This window comes from Anarhichas minor, unplaced genomic scaffold (genome assembly GCF_050575085.1).
Source record: "Anarhichas minor isolate MPS153535 unplaced genomic scaffold, ASM5057508v1 ptg000028l, whole genome shotgun sequence".
Lineage (NCBI taxonomy): Eukaryota > Metazoa > Chordata > Actinopteri > Perciformes > Anarhichadidae > Anarhichas > Anarhichas minor.
Genome location: NW_027466474.1, coordinates 9618695 through 9640303, shown reverse-complemented (window position 1 = coordinate 9640303; position 21609 = coordinate 9618695). Strand labels below are relative to the sequence as shown.

The following is a 21609-nucleotide window of genomic DNA, read 5'->3' as shown; positions in this document are numbered from 1 at the left end:
ATATAAACAGTAGATTGTTAAATAGTTGATCAATAACGTTGGTATTTCCTCAGAACCAACAGGTGTCTCGTCCCGCAGTATTTGACCTGCACCACTGAGGAGAATGTCTAAACCCACGACTCAGTGTTAAAAGTTAAACAGCTCACCGTGAGAGACTGCGAGTATCATCACAAACAGTCCAACCACAGCCTTCATGTCTCCTCAGTGTTCAGCCTCCGTTGACCCAGTCAGCAGCTTGCAGACAAACTTTTCTACTTTTCCCCCAAAAGAAAACATGCACATCTGAACAAACCTTTAACCGACCAGAGCGTTGTTGTATTCATCTTTTAATAGGCAGAGAAGAGAAAAGGAAGTGATATGGGTTTCACTTCCCCTTTTAGCCTCCAACCACATGACCTCTGTAGGCGATGGACGGAGTGGAAGAGAGGGAAACATTCCTCCTTCCTGCTGAAAGAGGATTTGAGACTGTAGCTGGAATTTTTTCATCCCTCCATCTGTTAATTTCCAATTAAATGAGTGTTTGATACATCTATCAATTATCTCTTAATGAATGATTACAAGTTAAATTTAACCAAACAATGTCTGAACCCCTCAAACTACGTCACATAAACTAATTACATACACCAAACTATATTTTAAATTAAGATTATTAAAGTCTTCAGATTAAAATGTAAAACTAATTCTAAATCACAAAGAAATGTGTTTAAAGTTACATGAAAATCATATTTCTGTGTATTGGAATGTATAGGCCTGATGTTCAGTTCAACTTTAAAGCCATATTGATACATTTCAGATAAACACACTGGAGGTTGAACGGTTAAATTGTTGAAAATTCAGTGAAAATAAAAGGTTAGGATCCACTAAAACACAGTTTACCAAATATGATCAGTGTAGTGGACATGAATTGTAGTTTTTATCATGTGATCTTGAATACTTGAACAGGGCAGTAAAAATGAAATTAGAGTTATTACAATATTATATTTCTACATTATATCAGCCTGAGTGGTAGAGCAGCATTATACAGCTTTAGACTTTATTATTGGCCAATTAATGCTGCTGTTTCTTCAGTATATTTAAGCTCTTTGCAATAAGACCAACCAAAATGTTCTGCTTTTTATTCCTGTGACAAAAGTGTTCTATGTTTTGCCAGATGTATAAAACAAGGGAAGAAAGAGGCGACAATAAACCACCCCAAGGTGCTCAGATATGTTTTCAATCATACTGCTGTTTGGTCACAGTAGTCTAAAAACCATGCTGCTTTCTCTGCAATGTCTCTGGTTACTTTGAGCTCACCTCAACAATTCATCACAACTCCCTCCTGTCTCTCCATTCAACTTGATTCAATTCAAATCAAATCAATTCAAATGTTTTTTATTGGCATGAAAGTTTCAAGAATAATGTCTCTGAAGCATCAAAATACAAAATGTCTCTTAAGACTCTGTCGCCCTCCACTGGCGACTGTTGATTAAAAACAAACGTCCTAAAACATGAAAAGACTTCTGACATTTCACTTGCAGCAATAAACAGTCATATTATAGACTTAATGTTTAGTGAGGCAGAATGTTTGTGTGGAGCCTCTTAAGACAGTAACAGATATGTGATTATGTTTTATTGATGTTTAAATGTTATCAACAGAGAGTTTTACTGAGTACAGAATTATCAATAAGCAACAGTAGCTCCTCTGTGAACCAGTGGAGGAAAACCTCACACCTACTGACACTGATGATGAGTCGGAGGTTTTATTCAACACTCAGCAGTAATTAAAGTCTGTGATCAAAATGTCAACAAAAGGATCTGATGACCGATTGATTGACAGGTTGTGAATACATAACAACAATAAAACTCAACAAAGATAAAAGTCTTAATATTTAATACTTCTAAAGGTTTAACAATATTACTCTTTGTAAACATGGGAGAACAACAGACCTCTATTTGTAATTATTAATAGATGAGAAAAGCACAAAACTATTATTTACATAACTCAATATTTAGGAGATGAAAACTTTAGTCATATATGTGAATATAACTGTAAAATGTATGATGTATAATTAGTTTGGTCTTTAATACACACTTTGAATGCAAAATCACCAATCAAGCTTCTAAGGCAAGTACCTATAAAAAAAGTAAAAACAATTTATCTCTGACACATAAACTTGTCATTCTAAGAAATATATCTGTTTCCATGCATTTTTCAGATAATCCAGTGTTTTAAATATCTGATTAACACAAAGAAGTAGGAGAAAGAAACGCTTAATCCTTCAATTCATCTGAAAAATTAAAGGTCACCACATTTGGAGATACATTGTTTTCACCAGAAAGCGTCGATGTGGAAATCTACTGTACGATCATTTCCAATTGGCATCAAAATGAGTTGCAGAGCTAATATGACAATTAAACTGTGCTGTGGGCCTCTGGATGCTTCATCACTCTCCAAAGGCAGCGACGCACTGAACATTTGACAACAAGACGACGTCTACACGCGAATTAAATCTAAGTAAAGCATCCCTCTTTCACCAGTCAACAACTGAAGTGACCGAGTGAAAAGAGTCACACGACACCGGATTCACACAGTTAAAGATCAGATGAAGACCTTCTCATTCCAACCATCACAACAGAGTTCTCCTGATCTTCAATCTGTCGACGGACAACAGAGTCTTGAGCCATCTTGTTTTTCTTTTTCTTCCAAGCAACACAGCACCAAACGTTTAATGAATCCACACTACATATGCATGATTACACTCCGACCCCCAACTAGTCCATCCACATCTGTTTCATGAATACATTTCAATCCCAGTAAATGCAAACGTTGACATCAGGTGAATAATACAATGACATACATTGTTGTTTTTCAAATTCAGACATTATTGGAAGTTTACAGTGTTTTAACGATAAAATGAAGGTAAATATGCTCACAAATTAGAAACAAGTAAAAAGTAGGTACAATATAATCTAAAGAGAATTATATTACAGGGAAATGTAATGTAATACTGTAATATGGAATATTTTAAAACATATTTTCTGAAGAAAAAATTGTAGAAGACAACAGTGAAAGTGCTAGAAAAATAGAAAAATCTATGAGCGATATGAGATATTTTCCAACTGGAAGTCACATGAAGGTGAAAAGCCTTTTGGCCTCTTGACAGCCATCTCCTCCATCTGCCTTCAGTGGTGCAGTCTTTAAACTCTGTGAATCACCTTCCTTTACGGACATTGGAGTACACACACTCATCTTCTGCTGGTTGAACAGACTGTCGAGGTCGCTCTGAAACCATGGCTCCGCCGTACTCCACCTCCGGCCCTGCTCTTTGCTGCACCTGCCTCCCCGGTCGCTGCATGACCTTGACATTAGCATAGGTCAACTCCTGGTCATCTTCTTCTGCAGAGTAAAATGAAAGAGTGGCACAAATATATATATATATATATATATATATATATATTTAATGCTGAGATATACTCAGTACTCAAGTACTGTACTTAAGTACAAATTTCAGGTAGTTGTACTTTACTGGAATCTTTCTACTTCTACTTTCTACTACTTCATTCAATCAACTACAACAATAAAATCCTGCTTTTACATTCATGCATAATAATCTATTGGTATAACAGTATAACATACACTTTTCTGTATTGAGTACTTTTACCGTTAATACTTTAAGCACATTTTCCTGATTATTCTTACTTTTAAGTAACATTTTCAATAATTGCAAAAGAGTTTTATTTTTTCCTGTGTAGTATTAACACTAAAGGATCTGAATACTTACTCCACCACGGTCTGTTTGTACAGCGGATTGTTAACAACAAGTTGACATTTTGGGAGGTACTCTCTTACTGAGAAATGGACTAAAACATTTATATCACTGGCAAGTTTGTAGAGTGGTCTCAATCTTCTCATCACATTTTCGGCAAGAAAGTGAATAAGTATGTTGCCCGTTGGGTCATTGCAGTGATGAGTTGAGGAAAGGGAAGTTTTGTACCTTTAGGTTTGTTCTTTTTCTTTTTCTTCTGAGAACAGACGACAGCTACCCCGACCACTAACAGAAGTACAAGTGCACCCAGTACACCAGCCGTTATTTGCAAGTAGCCTTTTTCTGTAATAAAAGACACAAGAGACACACAGATCTTTAAGTTAGCAAACATTACAGGTGTTTTTGTGGAGAATGTAAAACAAAGATAATGGAAATGACTTAAATGAATTCACTGCAGCAGAGTTAGTTTTCACTTACTAATAAAGTCCCATGAGTCCTCACTGGGGGGGTGAGTCACAGTTTTATTGGAGGATGTGATATTATTGTAGGGGTTAATTGACACTGTGATGCCAGACTCCTTACCAGCATGGGAGGTTGCTGTGATTGTAGTGGGAGCTGATGTTGGCTCAATACACAGGGTATTATTGGCTGCAAACCCCCCACTGTGATATGTGGGGGTACTGATGAACTTCCCTCTGCTTTACAGTACACTAAGTTATTGAATACATTGTATTTCATGTGAAACACAATGTTGTAATTGTGACTGAGCATTATCAGCATTAGCTTTATAACTGAATTTGCAATCCTCCTTTTTATGTACATTTTTTAAGTGAGAATGAAATAAATCTTGCATCTTGAAGCTTAAATTTACTGTCATAAATCACACCAAGCTTTCAGTTTGTTTCAACATAATAGATCTATGGCAGTCAATTGAAGATCAAAGATGAAAAGGGTCGGTGGTTCGATCCCCGGCTCCGGCTCTGCTAGTCGCATGTCGATATGTCCTTGAGCAAGACACTTAACCCCAAAATTGCTCCTGTAGCTGTGCCTACGGTGTAGAAATGTGATAGAATCTGAATTGTAAGTCGCTTTGGATAAAAGCGTCTGCTAAATGACTGTAATGTAATGTAATGAAAAAAACATATTTAATTATATTCAGTTATTCTATGTGTCATGATTCTTGTATGAATTTGGTCCCAGCGTGGGTCAGTGGTTGTGCTGCAAAGCACATCAATGAAGATGATGTTGAACTGTATATGTTTGATCCGGCTGAATGAAATGTGTCAGTTTAAATAGTCTGGAAGCTGTTGTTGGCTCAATACACAGGGTATTATTGGCTGCAAACACCCCACTGTGATATGTGCGTCCCATTGGGTGAGTTGCAGTTAATGAATTTGTAGCCTGTGAGAAAGACAGAGATCAATGACTGATGTTCAGCTCATCATTAGTATCTTAACATCAGACTTTTGTCTACTCATGCTCTCACTCACCACAGGTAGATATCTTCACTTCTGTTAAGACACTACTGACTTTATTCTTGACCGAGCAGACCAGTTTTCCTGAGACGTGTTGTTTCAGAGTGATGTTGTTTGTCTCAGTGTTTCCAGAGAGGAGCTCAGAGCCTGTCAGAGTGTGATCATCCAGAGTCCAGCTGTACTGAGGACTCTCCGCTCCCTCAGAGGAGCAGGACACCTTCATCTCTCCCTGGGACAGACACTCAGAGACCAGCAGGACAGAGGACACAGGAGCTGAAGGAAACACACTCAGATGACTTTTCATAATGACATAATCTTCATCATTCTGTAGAGTTTCTCATACAGAGCAGTCCAGACATGGATACAGATATACAGCACGTAGAATATGAGATGCATGTAATAAATAGTTATTTACCTTCAATGGTCAACTGTAGAGTCCTGTTCTCTGATTGAGTTCCATCTGAATCAAAGGTTCTAAGTCTATATTCACCACCATCAGTCCTGCTCAGTTTATTGATCCTAAATGTTCCATCACTGGGAGTAAAGGATGATCTGTTTTCTATCAGATTAGACATAATGTTATTCCTTCTCCCTTTCAGTATTACTGTAGTTTTGTTCAACCATTGGTATTTATGTATTTCTGAGGCGTTGTTCATCAGCTTGAGGACCACAGTTCCTCCCAAAGGTCCATAACACTGAGCTCCGTTCTGTCTGCCATCACAGTAGGTTTCCACACCTGAACATTTTGGAACAAAAACATGAAAGTGTTTTAGGCACATGAATCTAAAGCAACACTAGTGGGTTGGAGCAGCTGTGTCTCAATCAGACAACATTATGCAAGCAGGCGTTTATTGTATTGTTTGCTGAGTGTCTCAACATGACCAGTGACTGCAAAACAAATGTTTCGGTTCAGCTAACAGAGGTATTTTGCTGTAATACATTTTGTCATATTGTAGTTAATCACATCCAGTTATTAACAACGCATGCTGTGTTGCTGTGTTGCAGGAGAAAAATCAGGATCACATTCAGAGTTGAAGTCATTTAATAGATTAATATTTAGAAAGATTGCACAATGACGTGGGATTGATCTCCGGATTTGCTATCATTCTTAGAAATAACTAGATTTTTCAAAAGCTACTGAACCTCAGAAGAGCTCAAATACTACATATAAACAGTAGATTGTTAAATAGTTGATCAATAACGTTGGTATTTCCTCAGATCCAACAGGTGTCTCGTCCCGCAGTATTTGACCTGCACCACTGAGGAGAATGTCTAAACCCACGACTCAGTGTTAAAAGTTAAACAGCTCACCGTGAGAGACTGCGAGTATCATCACAAACAGTCCAACCACAGCCTTCATGTCTCCTCAGTGTTCAGCCTCCGTTGACCCAGTCAGCAGCTTACAGACAAACTTTTCTACTTTTCCCCCAAAAGAAAACATGCACATCTGAACAAACCTTTAACCGACCAGAGCGTTGTTGTATTCATCTTTTAATAGGCAGAGAAGGGAAAAGGAAGTGATATGGGTTTCACTTCCCCTTTTAGCCTCCAACCACATGGCCTCTGTAGGCGATGGACGGAGTGGAAGAGAGGGAAACATTCCTCCTTCCTGCTGAAAGAGGATTTGAGACTGTAGCTGGAATTTGTCATCCCTCCATCTGTTAATTTCCAATTAAATGAGTGTTTGATACATCTATCAATTATCTCTTAATGAATGATTACAAGTTAAATTTAACCAAACAATGTCTGAACCCCTCAAACTACGTCACATAAACTAATTACATACACCAAACTATATTTTAAATTAAGACTAAAGTCTTCAGATTAAAATGTAAAACTAATTCTAAATCACAAAGAAATGTGTTTAAAGTTACATGAAAATCATATTTCTGTGTATTGGAATGTATAGGCCTGATGTTCAGTTCAACTTTAAAGCCATATTGATACATTTCAGATAAACACACTGAAGGTTGAACGGTTAAATTGTTGAAAATTCAGTGAAAATAAAAGGTTAGGATCCACTAAAACACAGTTTACCAAATATGATCAGTGTAGTGGACATGAATTGGAGTTTTTATCATGTGATCTTGAATACTTGAACAGGGCAGTAAAAATGAAATTATAGTTATCACAATATTATATTTCTACATTATATCAGCCTGAGTGGTAGAGCAGCATTATACAGCTTTAGACTTCATTATTGGCCAATTAATGCTGCTGTTTCTTCAGTATATTTAAGCTCTTTGCAATAAGACCAACCAAAATGTTCTGCTTTTTATTCCTGTGACAAAAGTGTTCTGTGTTTTGTCAGATGTATAAAACAAGGGAAGAAAGAGGCGACAATAAACCACCCCAAGGTGCTCAGATATGTTTTCAATCACACTGCTGTTTGGTCACAGTGGTCTAAAAACCATGCTGCTTTCTCTGCAATGTCTCTGGTTACTTTGAGCTCACCTCAACAATTCATCACAACTCCCTCCTGTCTCTCCATTCAACTTGATTCAATTCAATTCAATTCAAATGGTTTTTATTGGCATGAAAGTTTCAAGAATAATGTCTCTGAAGCATCAAAATACAAAATGTCTCTTAAGACTCTGTCGCCCTCCACTGGCGACTGTTGATTAAAAACAAACGTCCTAAAACATGAAAAGACTTCTGACATTTCACTTCAGACCAGTTTTCCTGAGACATGTTGTTTCAGAGTGATGTTGTTTGTCTCAGTGTTTCCAGAGAGGAGCTCAGAGCCTGTCAGAGTGTGATCATCCTTAACAACGCATGCTGTGTTTTTACAGCACTTTATTTTAAACTAAAGTGGAGATCCAAACGTTTGAAGATATACCAAATCATATTTCATCCTGTATTTGGTGAAAATGTATAAATTGATTCACACGACATTGAGAATAGTATCTATTGTTATAAAAACATAGTTTCTGTTTAGCATGATATAATATGACGTGGTATTTGTCATACAGTGTTTTATCTTAAACTTCCAAGAGACTTTAAGAGAAAAATCAGGGATCACTGTCAGTTCTGTGACTGTTCTTAGAAATAACTAAATTCTTTAATAGCTACTGAACCTCAGAAGAGCTCAAACACTACATTTAAACAGTAGATTGTTAAATCTTAGTTGATCAATAACGTTGGTATTTCCTCACAACCAACAGGTGTCTCATCCTGCAGTATTTGACCTGCACCACTGAGGAGAATGTCTAAACCCACGACTCAGTGTTAAAAGTTAAACAGCTCACCGTGAGAGACTCCGAGTATCAACACAAACAGTCCGATCACAGCTTCCATGTCGCCTCAGTGTTCAGCCTCCGTTGACCCAGTCAGCAGCTTCCTGACGAACCTTATTCAACAGCAAACATGCACATGAGACGCCTCTCTTCTCTAGTGATCAGTGTCAGATAAGAAAGTAAGCAGAAATATTAACCAACTGTCATCTCAGTTCCTCATTTATGAACACATACCAGATTAAAGCCTTAAAAGGATGCTGAAGACAAAACTATTTCTGGAAATGGTTTCTGAAGCTCCGCATGTTAAGATTTCAAGTAAAGTCCAACCACACTATACCAGGAAAGACTGTCATCGCTCTCAGCTATGAAGAAATGAAAACAAAGTGTCATGATACAGTTTAAACAGCACAGCTTCTCACACAGAGATTTTATCTTTTATTGTATTATTATTTTACGTTCTGCAGTTCATCCTCGAAATTATAACATAAGGGTGTTAATATTAAAGCATTTGCACAACGTGTGCACGGTGTGACATCTTTCTGTTTTTGATAAAAGTGTAAAAAGTGCAAACATTACAATCCCAGTCACAAGATATTTTGATATTTCTTTTTTTGTTACTGTTTACTATAACTTTCAAATCTGCCACACTAATTCTACAAATGCAGAAAATGTATTTATAAATATGTCATAAAGTGTGTGTGTGCGTGTGTGTAGGTGCGTGTGTGTGTAGCCTGTGAAAATGTTCATATAGCCTACTGCTAGCTGCACGTGTTTAGTGAGCAACACCTGTCCACTGGGGGAAGCAGGGGGGTGATTGGCGCACTGTCCTGGAGGTGTGGGGACTTCCCCCAGGTTAAGTTCCTTCTTAGCTGTGGAGAAGAGGGGAGAAGGAGCGGAAGACAGCACGGAGAAAGACGGCAAGCGGCCCGTCAGGTGCACGAAGAGCGTCAAAAGGAGGAGAGAAAGCTGTGACCGAGCCAGTAAACCCTCTGTGAGCAGAGTATGGCGGCGGAGCGGTGCAGAGACTAATCCGGACGAGAGAGGCCGCTGTGACTGAGCAACCACAGATTCACGGCAGTTGAGAGGAACGAGAGAGGAGGCGCTGTGGGATCTGTGGCGGGGTGAAGTGCGCTTCACTTCTCCTCTCAGCTAAATTCTTGTGGACCTAAAGAGACTCTCGGTCTGGACTATGTTTATTGTTTTTATCGATTGTATATTCATCAATTGTATTTTTAAAATAATCTAAATCTGAGTGCTGTCATGGACAGAGTGCTCCCCAGCAGAAATGTAAAAGGAGAGCAAATGAGGGGTTTCACCCCCGCTACAAATACTTCTGGTACGACCATGAAGTCTCTGTAACTAACATTAAACACAAATGTCTTGTAAATAAATATGCAGGCTGGAAACTAAACAGAAAGTTACATTCAAAGATGAACATAAACAGTTGTTACCTAACCATAATGTGAGTGAAACCAAATACAGCCAGTAGATGTCGTCACAACCCAACGTGATTTATACACTGCAGCATCAACTAATACACACAACCCAACTACTTTAGTCATCTAGTTCCTGCTAGTATTTAAAGTATGTGTTTGATATGATTCTCAGTAAAAGCTCTAACAGCTAAATAATAGTCATTTCTGGTTTGTTTATATCAATGAAAGTTTTGTTACCGTTGATGATGATGCAACTTCATCCCATGTATCAGCATTTAATGCAGTGTTTTATTTACAGCAACATCCTCCCATTAGGTAAAAAGTACAGTCACAAGCTTCACAGCTCTATTAATAAATATTGTGTCTAATTGTCCATCACATATTTATTTTTGGTCTCAGGGCTACAGTGCAAACATTAAATTACCAAGACTTCAAATGGACAAAGGATGACAACGCAAAGAAGCAACTGTTATTAAATAAAATGACAAAAGTACAATAGTTAATTTGAAATAGAAAGTACTAAGTGATGTTCTCAAAAAAATTGCTAAAGTTACTGTCGTTCTTATACAACAGAGCTCTAAACAACTTTTAGAGTGTCTGTAGTGGCCATTTGTCAACTAAATCAAAATTAAACAAACAATAATCAAACGCCACTGATGCACCGTGGTCGGTATTTATACGCAGCCAGAAGAGAGTGGATTGTCGAAGCAGAATTCCGATTTTCGTATTTGTTAAATAAAGCAAACAAAACAAACAAACTAACAAAAAGAACAAAGAAAACTCCTGTCGTGCTGTCTCTCCTCTCCTGTCCTGTCCTGCGCTGCGCTGTGCTGGTATAAACTATAAGCCCACCCGCATGCTGGTCCTATCTCTCCTCTCATACATATAGCCACAGGTGCCCACAGTAAATAACTAAACTGTGGTGGCGGGCGTGGGTGGCTCAGCTGTGGAGGGGACGGAGTGTGGGAGTGGTTCAGGGAACGGTGCCGGGAAGAGACTTAATTAGGCGCAGCTGAAACTGATCCTGATTGTCTCACTCTCATCTGTATTTAATCAACAGTAGCGACGGAGGCGAGAAGGACAGCTCGGGACGAGCACAGTGAGACACTGGAACGGACAGGACGGGAGAGGACTGCAAACCTCCCGCGGCGTGTGCTCGGAGGCAAGGCAGGAGAGCACACGGCCAAGCAAGTCAGATTCCATGACAATAAAGAACATTTGAAACCGTCATTTAACCGTGTGCTGGCATCCTTGTGCTCACCAGACCCACCGGGTAGCAGGGACTCTGTTACATAAACAAATTACTATGAAAGAGAAAAAACAATCTTAATTTATCAAACATCTACAGTAATTAAACAATACTACTTATAAATTAAATAACAAAATACAACATCAAATAAATAGCTCCAACAGTGTCAAATGTGACCATCAGTCTTTTATTATAGTTTAACAAAGAGTAGATCAAAAATACAATTATGTACATTTTTTATACTGATCATACTTGGTGGTGGTGCTGCTGAGATTAACATGACATGCCCAACATTTCACTGATGCCACAAGTCGGCGTTTCCTGTAACAAATATTTTTCAACACTAATGCAAGATACAAAAAAAATACTTTTCAAGCTCCCAAGTAATGCAAGTAGTCCTGTTCTTTGAGTCCTCAGTTCATTGTTGACCCTGTTCCTCAAGCGAGTTCAAGTCCAAATTCAAGGCATTCATTATCAGTTATTTACCTGAGGATAGACAACAAAGAATAAAGCAAAATTATTTTGCAGTTAAAGCAAAACAAAAGAAAAAAAAGACTCTTTCACCAACGGTGTTGACTGAAATGCTGACATTATCAAATTGACCCTTTTTTGGTTACAGGTGTGTAAAGTCTTACCTGTCTTCTTACGACGCCTCAGTTTCCAGCAGACACAGCAACACACCACCACTATCAGAAGAGCCCCCACTGCAGAACAGACTGGGATCAAGATGTGCGAAACGTTTTCTGGAGAGGAGAGACCACAATGGTTATGATACGTATAATAGCACAGCACTTAAATGTACATATACAAATGAGTTTTTCACTTGGATATTACTCACATACATTTACATAACACATGTTCTTTCTAGCCAGTGTAAAGAAAACATCCCAAATACACATTTAAGTGTTTATTTGATAGATAGATACTTTATTCATCCCCAGGGGGAAATTTGAATGTTACAGCAGCAAGACAAAGTAACAGTAACTGCAATGTCTCTGGTTACTTTGAGCTCACCTAAACAATTCATCACAACTCCCTCCTGTCTCTCCATTCAAATTTGATTCAATTCAATTCAATTCAAATGGTTTTTATTGGCATGAAAGTTTCAAGAACAATGTCTCTGAAGCATCAAAATACAAAATGTCTCTTAAGACTCTGTCGCCCTCCACTGGCGACTGTTGATTAAAAACAAACGTCCTAAAACATGAAAAGACTTCTGACATTTCACTTGCAGCAATAAACAGTCATATTATACACTTAATGTTTAGTGAGGCAGAATGTTTGTGTGGAGCCTCTTAAGACAGTAACAGATATGTGATTATGTTTTATTGATGTTTAAATGTTATCAACAGAGAGTTTTACTGAGTACAGAATTATCAATAAGCAACAGTAGCTCCTCTGTGAACCAGTGGAGGAAAACCTCACACCTACTGACACTGATGATGAGTCGGAGGTTTTATTCAACACTCAGCAGTAATTAAAGTCTGTGATCAAAATGTCAACAAAAGGATCTGATGACCGATTGATTGACAGGTTGTGAATACATAACAACAATAAAACTCAACAAAGAAGTCTTAATATTTAACACTTCTAAAGGTTTAACAATATTACTCTTTGTAAACATGGGAGAACAACAGACCTCTATTTGTAATTATTAATAGATGAGAAAAACACACAACTATTATTTACATAACTCAACATTTAGGAGATGAAAACTTTAGTCATATATGTGAATATAACTGTAAAATGTATGATGTATAATTACAGTTTGGTCTTCAATACACACTTTAAATGCAAAATCACCAATCAAGCTTCTAAGGCAAGTACCTATAAAAAAAGTAAAAACAATTTATCTCCGACACATAAACTTGTCATTCTAAGAAATATATCTGTTTCCATGCATTTTTCAGATAATCCAGTGTGTTTTAAATATCTGATTTACACAAAGAAGTAGGAGAAAGAAACGCTTAATCCTTCAATTCATCTGAAAAATTAAAGGTCACCACATTTGGAGATACATTGTTTTCACCAGAAAGCGTCGATGTGGAAATCTACTGTACGATCATTTCCAATTGGCATCAAAATGAGTTGCAGAGCTAATATGACAATTAAACTGTGCTGTGGGCCTCTGGATGCTTCATCACTCTCCAAAGGCAGCGACGCACTGAACATTTGACAACAAGACGACGTCTACACGCGAATTAAATCGAAGTAAAGCATCCCTCTTTCACCAGTCAACAACTGAAGTGACCGAGTGAAAAGAGTCACACGACACCGGATTCACACAGTTAAAGATCAGATGAAGACCTTCTCATTCCAACCATCACAACAGAGTTCTCCTGATCTTCAATCTGTCGACGGACAACAGAGTCTTGAGCCATCTTGTTTTTCTTTTTCTTCCAAGCAAAAAAGACGGTGATCCCAATTAATGCAAGAATCACCACAGCTGCTCGCACTCCACATATGAGCCAGGAGAGATCTGCTCGGATTAAGAGACACAGAAATCACATGTGAACATAGGGCTGTGGCAGGAGAGTTGGTTTTCACTTGCTTAAGTAAACAGGGCTCATCTCTACTGGAGGAAGCACAGGTTTGATGTGTGTGTGTGTGTGTGTGTGTGTGTGTGTGTGTGTGTGTGTGTGTGTGTGTGTGTCTGTGTGTGTGTGTGTGTGTGTGTCACAGATCTTTAAGTTAGCAAACAATAGACGTGGGTTTTTTTTGGAGAATGACAAACAAAGATAATGGAAATGACTTAAATGAATTCACTGCAGCAGAGTTAGTTTTCACTTGCTAAAGTCCCATGAGTCCTCACTGGGGGTGTGAGTCACAGTTTTATTGGAGGATGTGATATTATTGAAGGGGTTAATTGACACTGTGATGCCAGACTCCTTACCAGCAGGGGAGGTTGCTGTGATTGTAGTGGGAGCTGTTGTTGGCTCAATACACAGGGTATTATTGGCTGCAAACACCCACTGTGATATGTGCGTCCCATTGGGTGGGGTGCAGTTAATGAATTTGTAGCCTGTGAGAAAGACAGAGATCAATGACTGATGTACAACTAATCATTAGTATCTTACATCAGAATTTTGTCTACTCATGCTCTCACTCACCACAGGTAGATATCTTCACCTCTTTTAAGTCACTACTGACTTTATTCTTGACCGAGCAGACCAGTTTTCCTGAGACGTGTTGTTTCAGAATGATGTTGTTTGTCTCAGTGTTTCCAGAGAGGAGCTCAGAGCCTGTCAGAGTGTGATCATCCAGAGTCCAGCTGTACTGAGGACTGTCCGCTCCCTCAGAGGAGCAGGACACCTTCATCTCTCCCTGGGACAGACACTCAGAGACCAGCAGGACAGAGGACACAGGAGCTGAAGGAAACACACACAGATGACTTTTCATATTGACATAATCTTCATCATTCTGTAGAGTTTCTCATGCAGAGCAGTCCAGACATGGATACAGATATACAGCACGTAGAATATGAGATGCATGTAATAAATAGTTATTTACCTTGAATGGTCAACTGTAGAACCCTGTTCTCTAATTGAATTCCGTTTGAATCAAAGGTTCTAAGTGTATATTCACCACCATCAGTCCTGCTCAGTTTATTGATCCTAAATGTTCCATCACTGGGAGTAAAGGATGATCTGTTTTCTATCAGATTAGACAAAATGTTATTCCTTCTCCCTTCCAGTATTACTGTATTTTTGTTCAACCATTGGTATTTTTGTGTTTCTGAGGATTTGTTCATCAGCTGGAGGACCACAGTTCCTCCCAAAGCTCCATAACACTGAGCTCCGTTCTGTCTGCCATCACAGTAGGTTTCCACACCTGAACATTTTGGAACAAAAACATGAAAGTGTTTTAGGCAGATGAATCTAAAGCAACACTAGTGGGTTTGGAGCAGCTGTGTCTCAATCAGACAACATTATGCAAGCAGGCGTTTATTGTATTGTTTGCTGAGTGTCTCAACATGACCAGTGACTGCAAAACAAATGTTTAGGTTCAGCTAACAGAGATATTTTGCTGTAATACATTTTGTCATATTGTAGTTAATCACATCCAGTTATTAACAACGCATGCTGTGTTTTTACAGCACTTTATTTTAAACTAAAGTGGAGATCCAAACTTTTGAAGATATACCAAATCATATTTCATCCTGTATTTGGTGAAAATGTATAAATTGATTCACACGACATTGAGAATAGTATCTATTGTTATAAAAACATAGTTTCTGTTTAGCATGATATAATATGACGTGGTATTTGTCATACAGTGTTTTATCTTAAACAAGAGAAAAATCAGGGATCACTGTCAGTTCTGTGACTGTTCTTAGAAATAACTAAATTCTTTAATAGCTACTGAACCTCAGAAGAGCTCAAACACTACATTTAAACAGTAGATTGTTAAATCTTAGTTGATCAATAACGTTGGTATTTCCTCACAACCAACAGGTGTCTCATCCTGCAGTATTTGACCTGCATCACTGAGGAGAATGTCTAAACCCACGACTCAGTGTTAAAAGTTGAACAGCTCACCGTGAGAGACTCCGAGTATCAACACAAACAGTCCGATCACAGCTTCCATGTCGCCTCAGTGTTCAGCCTCCGTTGACCCAGTCAGCAGCTTCCTGACTAACCTTATTCAACAGCAAACATGCACATGAGAAGCCTCTCTTCTCTAGTGATCAGTGTCAGATAAGAAAGTAAGCAGAAATATTAACCAACTGTCATCTCAGTTCCTCATTTATGAACACATACCAGATTAAAGCCTTAAAAGGATGCTGAAGACAAAACTATTTCTGGAAATGGTTTCTGAAGCTCCGCGTGTTAAGATTTCAAGTAAAGTCCAACCACACTATACCAGGAAAGACTGTCATCGCTCTCAGCTGTGAAGAAATGAAAACAAAGTGTCATGATACAGTTTAAACAGCACAGCTTCTCACACAGAGGTTTTATCTTTTATTGTGTTATTATTTTACGTTCTGCAGTTCATCCTCGAAATTATAACATACGGGTGTTAATATTAAAGCATTTGCACAACGTGTGCACGGTGTGACATCTTTCTGTTTTTGATAAAAGTGTAAAAAGTGCAAACATTACAATCCCAGTCACAAGATATTTTGATATTTCTTTTTTTGTTACTGTTTACTATAACTTTCAAATCTGCCACACTAATTCTACAAATGCAGAAAATGTATTTATAAATATGTCATAAAGTGTGTGTGTGCGTGTGTGTAGGTGCGTGTGTGTGTGTAGCCTGTGAAAATGTTCATATAGCCTACTGCTAGCTGCACGTGTTTAGTGAGCAACACCTGTCCACTGGGGGAAGCAGGGGGGTGATTGGCGCACTGTCCTGGAGGTGTGGGGACTTCCCCCAGGTTAAGTTCCTTCTTAGCTGTGGAGAAGAGGGGAGAAGGAGCGGAAGACAGCACGGAGAAAGACGGCAAGCGGCCGTTGTCATCACAACTCCCTCCTGTCTCTCCATTCAACTTGATTCAATTCAATTCAATTCAAATGGTTTTTATTGGCATGAAAGTTTCAAGAACAATGTTTTCTGAAGCATCAAAATACAAAATGTCTCTTAAGACTCTGTCGCCCTCCAATGGCGACTGTTGATTAAAAACAAACGTCCTAAAACATGAAAAGACTTCTGACATTTCACTTGCAGCAATAAACAGTCATATTATACACTTAATGTTTAGTGAGGCAGAATGTTTGTGTGGAGCCTCTTAAGACAGTAACAGATATGTGATTATGTTTTATTGATGTTTAAATGTTATCAACAGAGAGTTTTACTGAGTACAGAATTATCAATAAGCAACAGTAGCTCCTCTGTGAACCAGTGGAGGAAAACCTCACACCTACTGACACTGATGATGAGTCGGAGGTTTTATTCAACACTCAGCAGTAATTAAAGTCTGTGATCAAAATGTCAACAAAAGGATCTGATGACCGATTGATTGACAGGTTGTGAATACATAACAACAATAAAACTCAACAAAGATAAAAGTCTTAATATTTAATACTTCTAAAGGTTTAACAATATTACTCTTTGTAAACATGGGAGAACAACAGACCTCTATTTGTAATTATTAATAGATGAGAAAAACACACAACTATTATTTACATAACTCAACATTTAGGAGATAAAAACTTTAGTCATATATGTGAATATAACTGTAAAATGTATTATGTATAATTAGTTTGGTCTTTAATACACACTTTGAATGCAAAATCACCATTTTTAGAATATGCATAGCTTCTAAGGCAAGTACCTGTAAAAACAAACAATTTATCTCTGACACATAAACTTGTCATTCTAAGAAATATATCTGTTTCCATGCATTTTTCAGATAATCCAATGTTTTAAATATCTGATTTACACAAAGAAGTAGGAGAAAGAAACGCTTAATCCTTCAATTCATCTGAAAAATTAAAGGTCACCACATTTGGAGATACATTGTTTTCACCAGAAAGCGTCGATGTGGAAATCTACTGTACGATCATTTCCAATTGGCATCAAAATGAGTTGCAGAGCTAATATGACAATTAAACTGTGCTGTGGGCCTCTGGATGCTTCATCACTCTCCAAAGGCAGCGACGCACTGAACATTTGACAACAAGACGACGTCTACACGCAAATTAAATCGAAGTAAAGCATCCCTCTTTCACCAGTCAACAACTGAAGTGACCGAGTGAAAAGAGTCACACGACACCGGATTCACACAGTTAAAGATCAGATGAAGACCTTCTCATTCCAACCATCACAACAGAGTTCTCCTGATCTTCAATCTGTCGACGGACAACAGAGTCTTGAGCCATCTTGTTTTTCTTTTTCTTCCAAGCAAAAAAGACGGTGATCCCAATTAATGCAAGAATCACCACAGCTGCTCGCACTCCACATATGAGCCAGGAGAGATCTGCTCAGATTAAGAGACACAGAAATCACATGTGAACATAGGGCTGTGGCAGGAGAGTTGGTTTTCACTTGCTTAAGTAAACATGGCTCATCTCTACTGGAGGAAGCACAGGTTTGATGTGTGTGTGTGTGTGTGTGTGTGTGTGTGTGTGTGTGTGTGTGTGTGTTTTATATATTTCACCTAAAACCTACAAAGCTAACTAAGTAAGGCTAATTTAGCATAACTTTTAAAATCACACTATAAAAGGTTATTCTATGCAAAGAGGTCCTTTCAGTGTTTCAGAAGGTGGTGAGCTGTGAAAAGAAGAGTGCACTTCTAATCTATATTTGTTTCTGGCCTCACTGTTTAATGTCACGCTTGTGCGGTCGAGCACACCCTCCTATGTTTTGTAGCGTGTAAACCACACTATGGTTAACTTATGATGATCTGTGAACCCACACTCTTATTAGCTTATGCTGAGAAATGTGTGCAGAATACACTGAGCACTCAAAGTGAACAGGGTCGTTTATATTGTAAACACACCTGTCTTGTGTCAGTGACGAATCTGTGGGCCTTACCAATTTTCAAAGCAATGACGAAGGTTCTTCAGACGGCATTTCGTGGGGTGCAATTCCCTAGCTGGCATAACTTTTATTTATTCTTTTCTTATTGTCCTTGCCACATCTGTTTAAGCCCGTAATATTGTGTTTTCTGATTAGAGCACTTTCAGGCAGAATGCCTCTTTTAATCTGAAGTTTGTATTTGTTCTTTCTCTAACAATAAATACTTTTGAATCTGAAAAGTTCAGAGTTACCCTGTTGAATGTGCTCTGCGTTTTACCGTCCATCCCTTTTTCACCAAATTTCACAAAAATGGCTGTAAATTACATATCGATCTAGTCCTCAATTACATGAGGTTATATTTAATTCCAGGCAAATGGCTGCATTTGTTTTCAAATCAAACCTTCTTGAAAGTTAACTGACTGGTTTGTATTAGATCATGAAAAATAAGCGGCAATGTGCTCAACTGACTAAACTGGAAGCCACAAAGACAGAGGAAACATGTAGAACTAAATATAGAAACGTGATGGTGTTAAAAGATAAACGCGTTGAACGCTCAGTATGACAAGTTGAACAAGTTGCTCACGCTAGATTTGTCCCTCTCAGTGAAGGAGAAAAAGGGGATGTTCTTATTGTAAACACAAAGGAACTGCATGTACTTTGGTTAAATATTAACTGAACTAAATGTAAAAAGATTGTCTTCATAATCACCCCTGCAACTGACAAACCAAGTCTCTAAACCTGAAAGAAGCAGAAGTGTTAACACCATGGAAACAAATGTGTGGTTACTGCCAACTTCCTGAGAGACATCACTCTATAAACCTAACTTATGGCAAGAAAGCCAAAGGAAGATCACACGGTCTAATTTGACATTACACAGCACCAAACGTTTAATGAATCCACACTACATATGCATGATTACACTCCGACCCCCAACTAGTCCATCCACATCTGTTTCATGAATACATTTCAATCCCAGTAAATGCAAACGTTGACATCAGGTGAGTAATACAATGACATACATTGTTGTTTTTCAAATTCAGACATTATTGGAAGTTTACAGTGTTTTAACGATAAAATGAAGGTAAATATGCTCACAAATTAGAAACAAGTAAAAAGTAGGTACAATATAATCTAAAGAGAATTATATTACAGGGAAATGTAATGTAATACTGTAATATGGAATATTTTAAAACATATTTTCTGAAGAAAAAATTGTAGAAGACAACAGTGAAAGTGCTAGAAAAATAGAAAAATCTATGAGCGATATGAGATATTTTCCAACTGGAAGTCACATGAAGGTGAAAAGCCTTTTGGCCTCTTGACAGCCATCTCCTCCATCTGCCTTCAGTGGTGCAGTCTTTAAACTCTGTGAATCACCTTCCTTTACGGACATTGGAGTACACACACTCATCTTCTGCTGGTTGAACAGACTGTCGAGGTCGCTCTGAAACCATGGCTCCGCCGTACTCCACCTCCGGCCCTGCTCTTTGCTGCACCTGCCTCCCCGGTCGCTGCATGACCTTGACATTAGCATAGGTCAACTCCTGGTCATCTTCTTCTGCAGAGTAAAAGGAAAGAGTGGCACAAATATATATATATATTTAATGCTGAGATATACTCAGTACTCAAGTACTGTACTTAAGTACAAATTTCAGGTACTTGTACTTTACTGGAATCTTTCTACTTCTACTTTCTACTACTTCATTCAATCAACTACAACAATAAAATCCTGCTTTTACATTCATGCATAATAATCTATTGGTATAACAGTATAACATACACTTTTCTGTATTGAGTACTTTTACCGTTAATACTTTAAGCACATTTTCCTGATTATTCTTACATACTTTTAAGTAACATTTTCAATAATTGTAAAAGAGTTTTATTTTTTCCTGTGTAGTATTAACACTAAAGGATCTGAATACTTACTCCACCACGGTCTGTTTGTACAGCGGATTGTTAACAACAAGTTGACATTTTGGGAGGTACTCTCTTACTGAGAAATGGACTAAAACATTTATATCACTGGCAAGTTTGTAGAGTGGTCTCAATCTTCTCATCACATTTTCGGCAAGAAGGTGAATAAGTATGTTGCCCGATGGGTCATTGCAGTGATGAGTTGAGGAAAGGGAAGTTTTATTTTGTACCTTTAGGTTTGTTCTTTTTCTTTTTCTTCTGAGAACAGACGACAGCTACCCCGACCACTAACAGAAGTACAAGTGCAGCCAGTACACCAGCCGTTATTTGCAAGTAGCCTTTTTCTGTAATAAAAGACACAAGAGACACACAGATCTTTAAGTTAGCAAACATTACAGGTGTTTTTGTGGAGAATGTAAAACAAAGATAATGGAAATGACTTAAATGAATTCACTGCAGCAGAGTTAGTTTTCACTAACTAATAAAGTCCCATGAGTCCTCACTGGGGGGGTGAGTCACAGTTTTATTGGAGGATGTGATATTATTGTTGGGGTTAATTGACACTGTGATGCCAGACTCCTTACCAGCATGGGAGGTTGCTGTGATTGTAGTGGGAGCTGTTGTTGGCTCAATACACAGGGTATTATTGGCTGCAAACACCCACTGTGATATGTGCGTCCCATTGGGTGTGGTGCAGTTAATGAATATGTAGCCTGTGAGAAAGACAGAGATCAATGACTGATGTTCAGCTAATCATTAGTATCTTAACATCAGACTTGTGTCTACTCATGCTCTCACTCACCACAGGTAGATATCTTCACTTCTGTTAAGTCACTACTGACTTTATTCTTGACCGAGCAGACCAGTTTTCCTGAGACGTGTTGTTTCAGAGTGATGTTGTTTGTCTCAGTGTTTCCAGAGAGGAGCTCAGAGTCTGTCAGAGTGTGATCATCCAGAATCCAGCTGTACTGAGGACTGTCCGCTCCCTCAGAGGAGCAGGACACCTTCATCTCTCCCTGGGACAGACACTCAGGGACCAGCAGGACAGAGGACACAGGAGCTGAAGGAAACACACTCAGATGACTT

General features: G+C 38.3%; 2 long non-coding RNA genes across 2 annotated transcripts; both read right to left on the bottom strand.

Moving 5' to 3' along the window:
* Window positions 1-2696: 2696 nt before the first annotated feature.
* Window positions 2697-4296, bottom strand: LOC142962669 (uncharacterized). Its single transcript, XR_012957350.1, has 3 exons — window positions 4224-4296; window positions 3975-4088; window positions 2697-3376 (listed from the first exon to the last, which is right to left on the bottom strand). It is a non-coding gene; the product is annotated as an uncharacterized LOC142962669 (long non-coding RNA).
* A 16706-nt stretch (window positions 4297-21002) lies between these two features.
* LOC142962531 (uncharacterized) lies at window positions 21003-21454 on the bottom strand. The gene is made up of 2 exons (XR_012957327.1): window positions 21326-21454; window positions 21003-21236 (listed from the first exon to the last, which is right to left on the bottom strand). It is a non-coding gene; the product is annotated as an uncharacterized LOC142962531 (long non-coding RNA).
* Window positions 21455-21609: the final 155 nt, after the last annotated feature.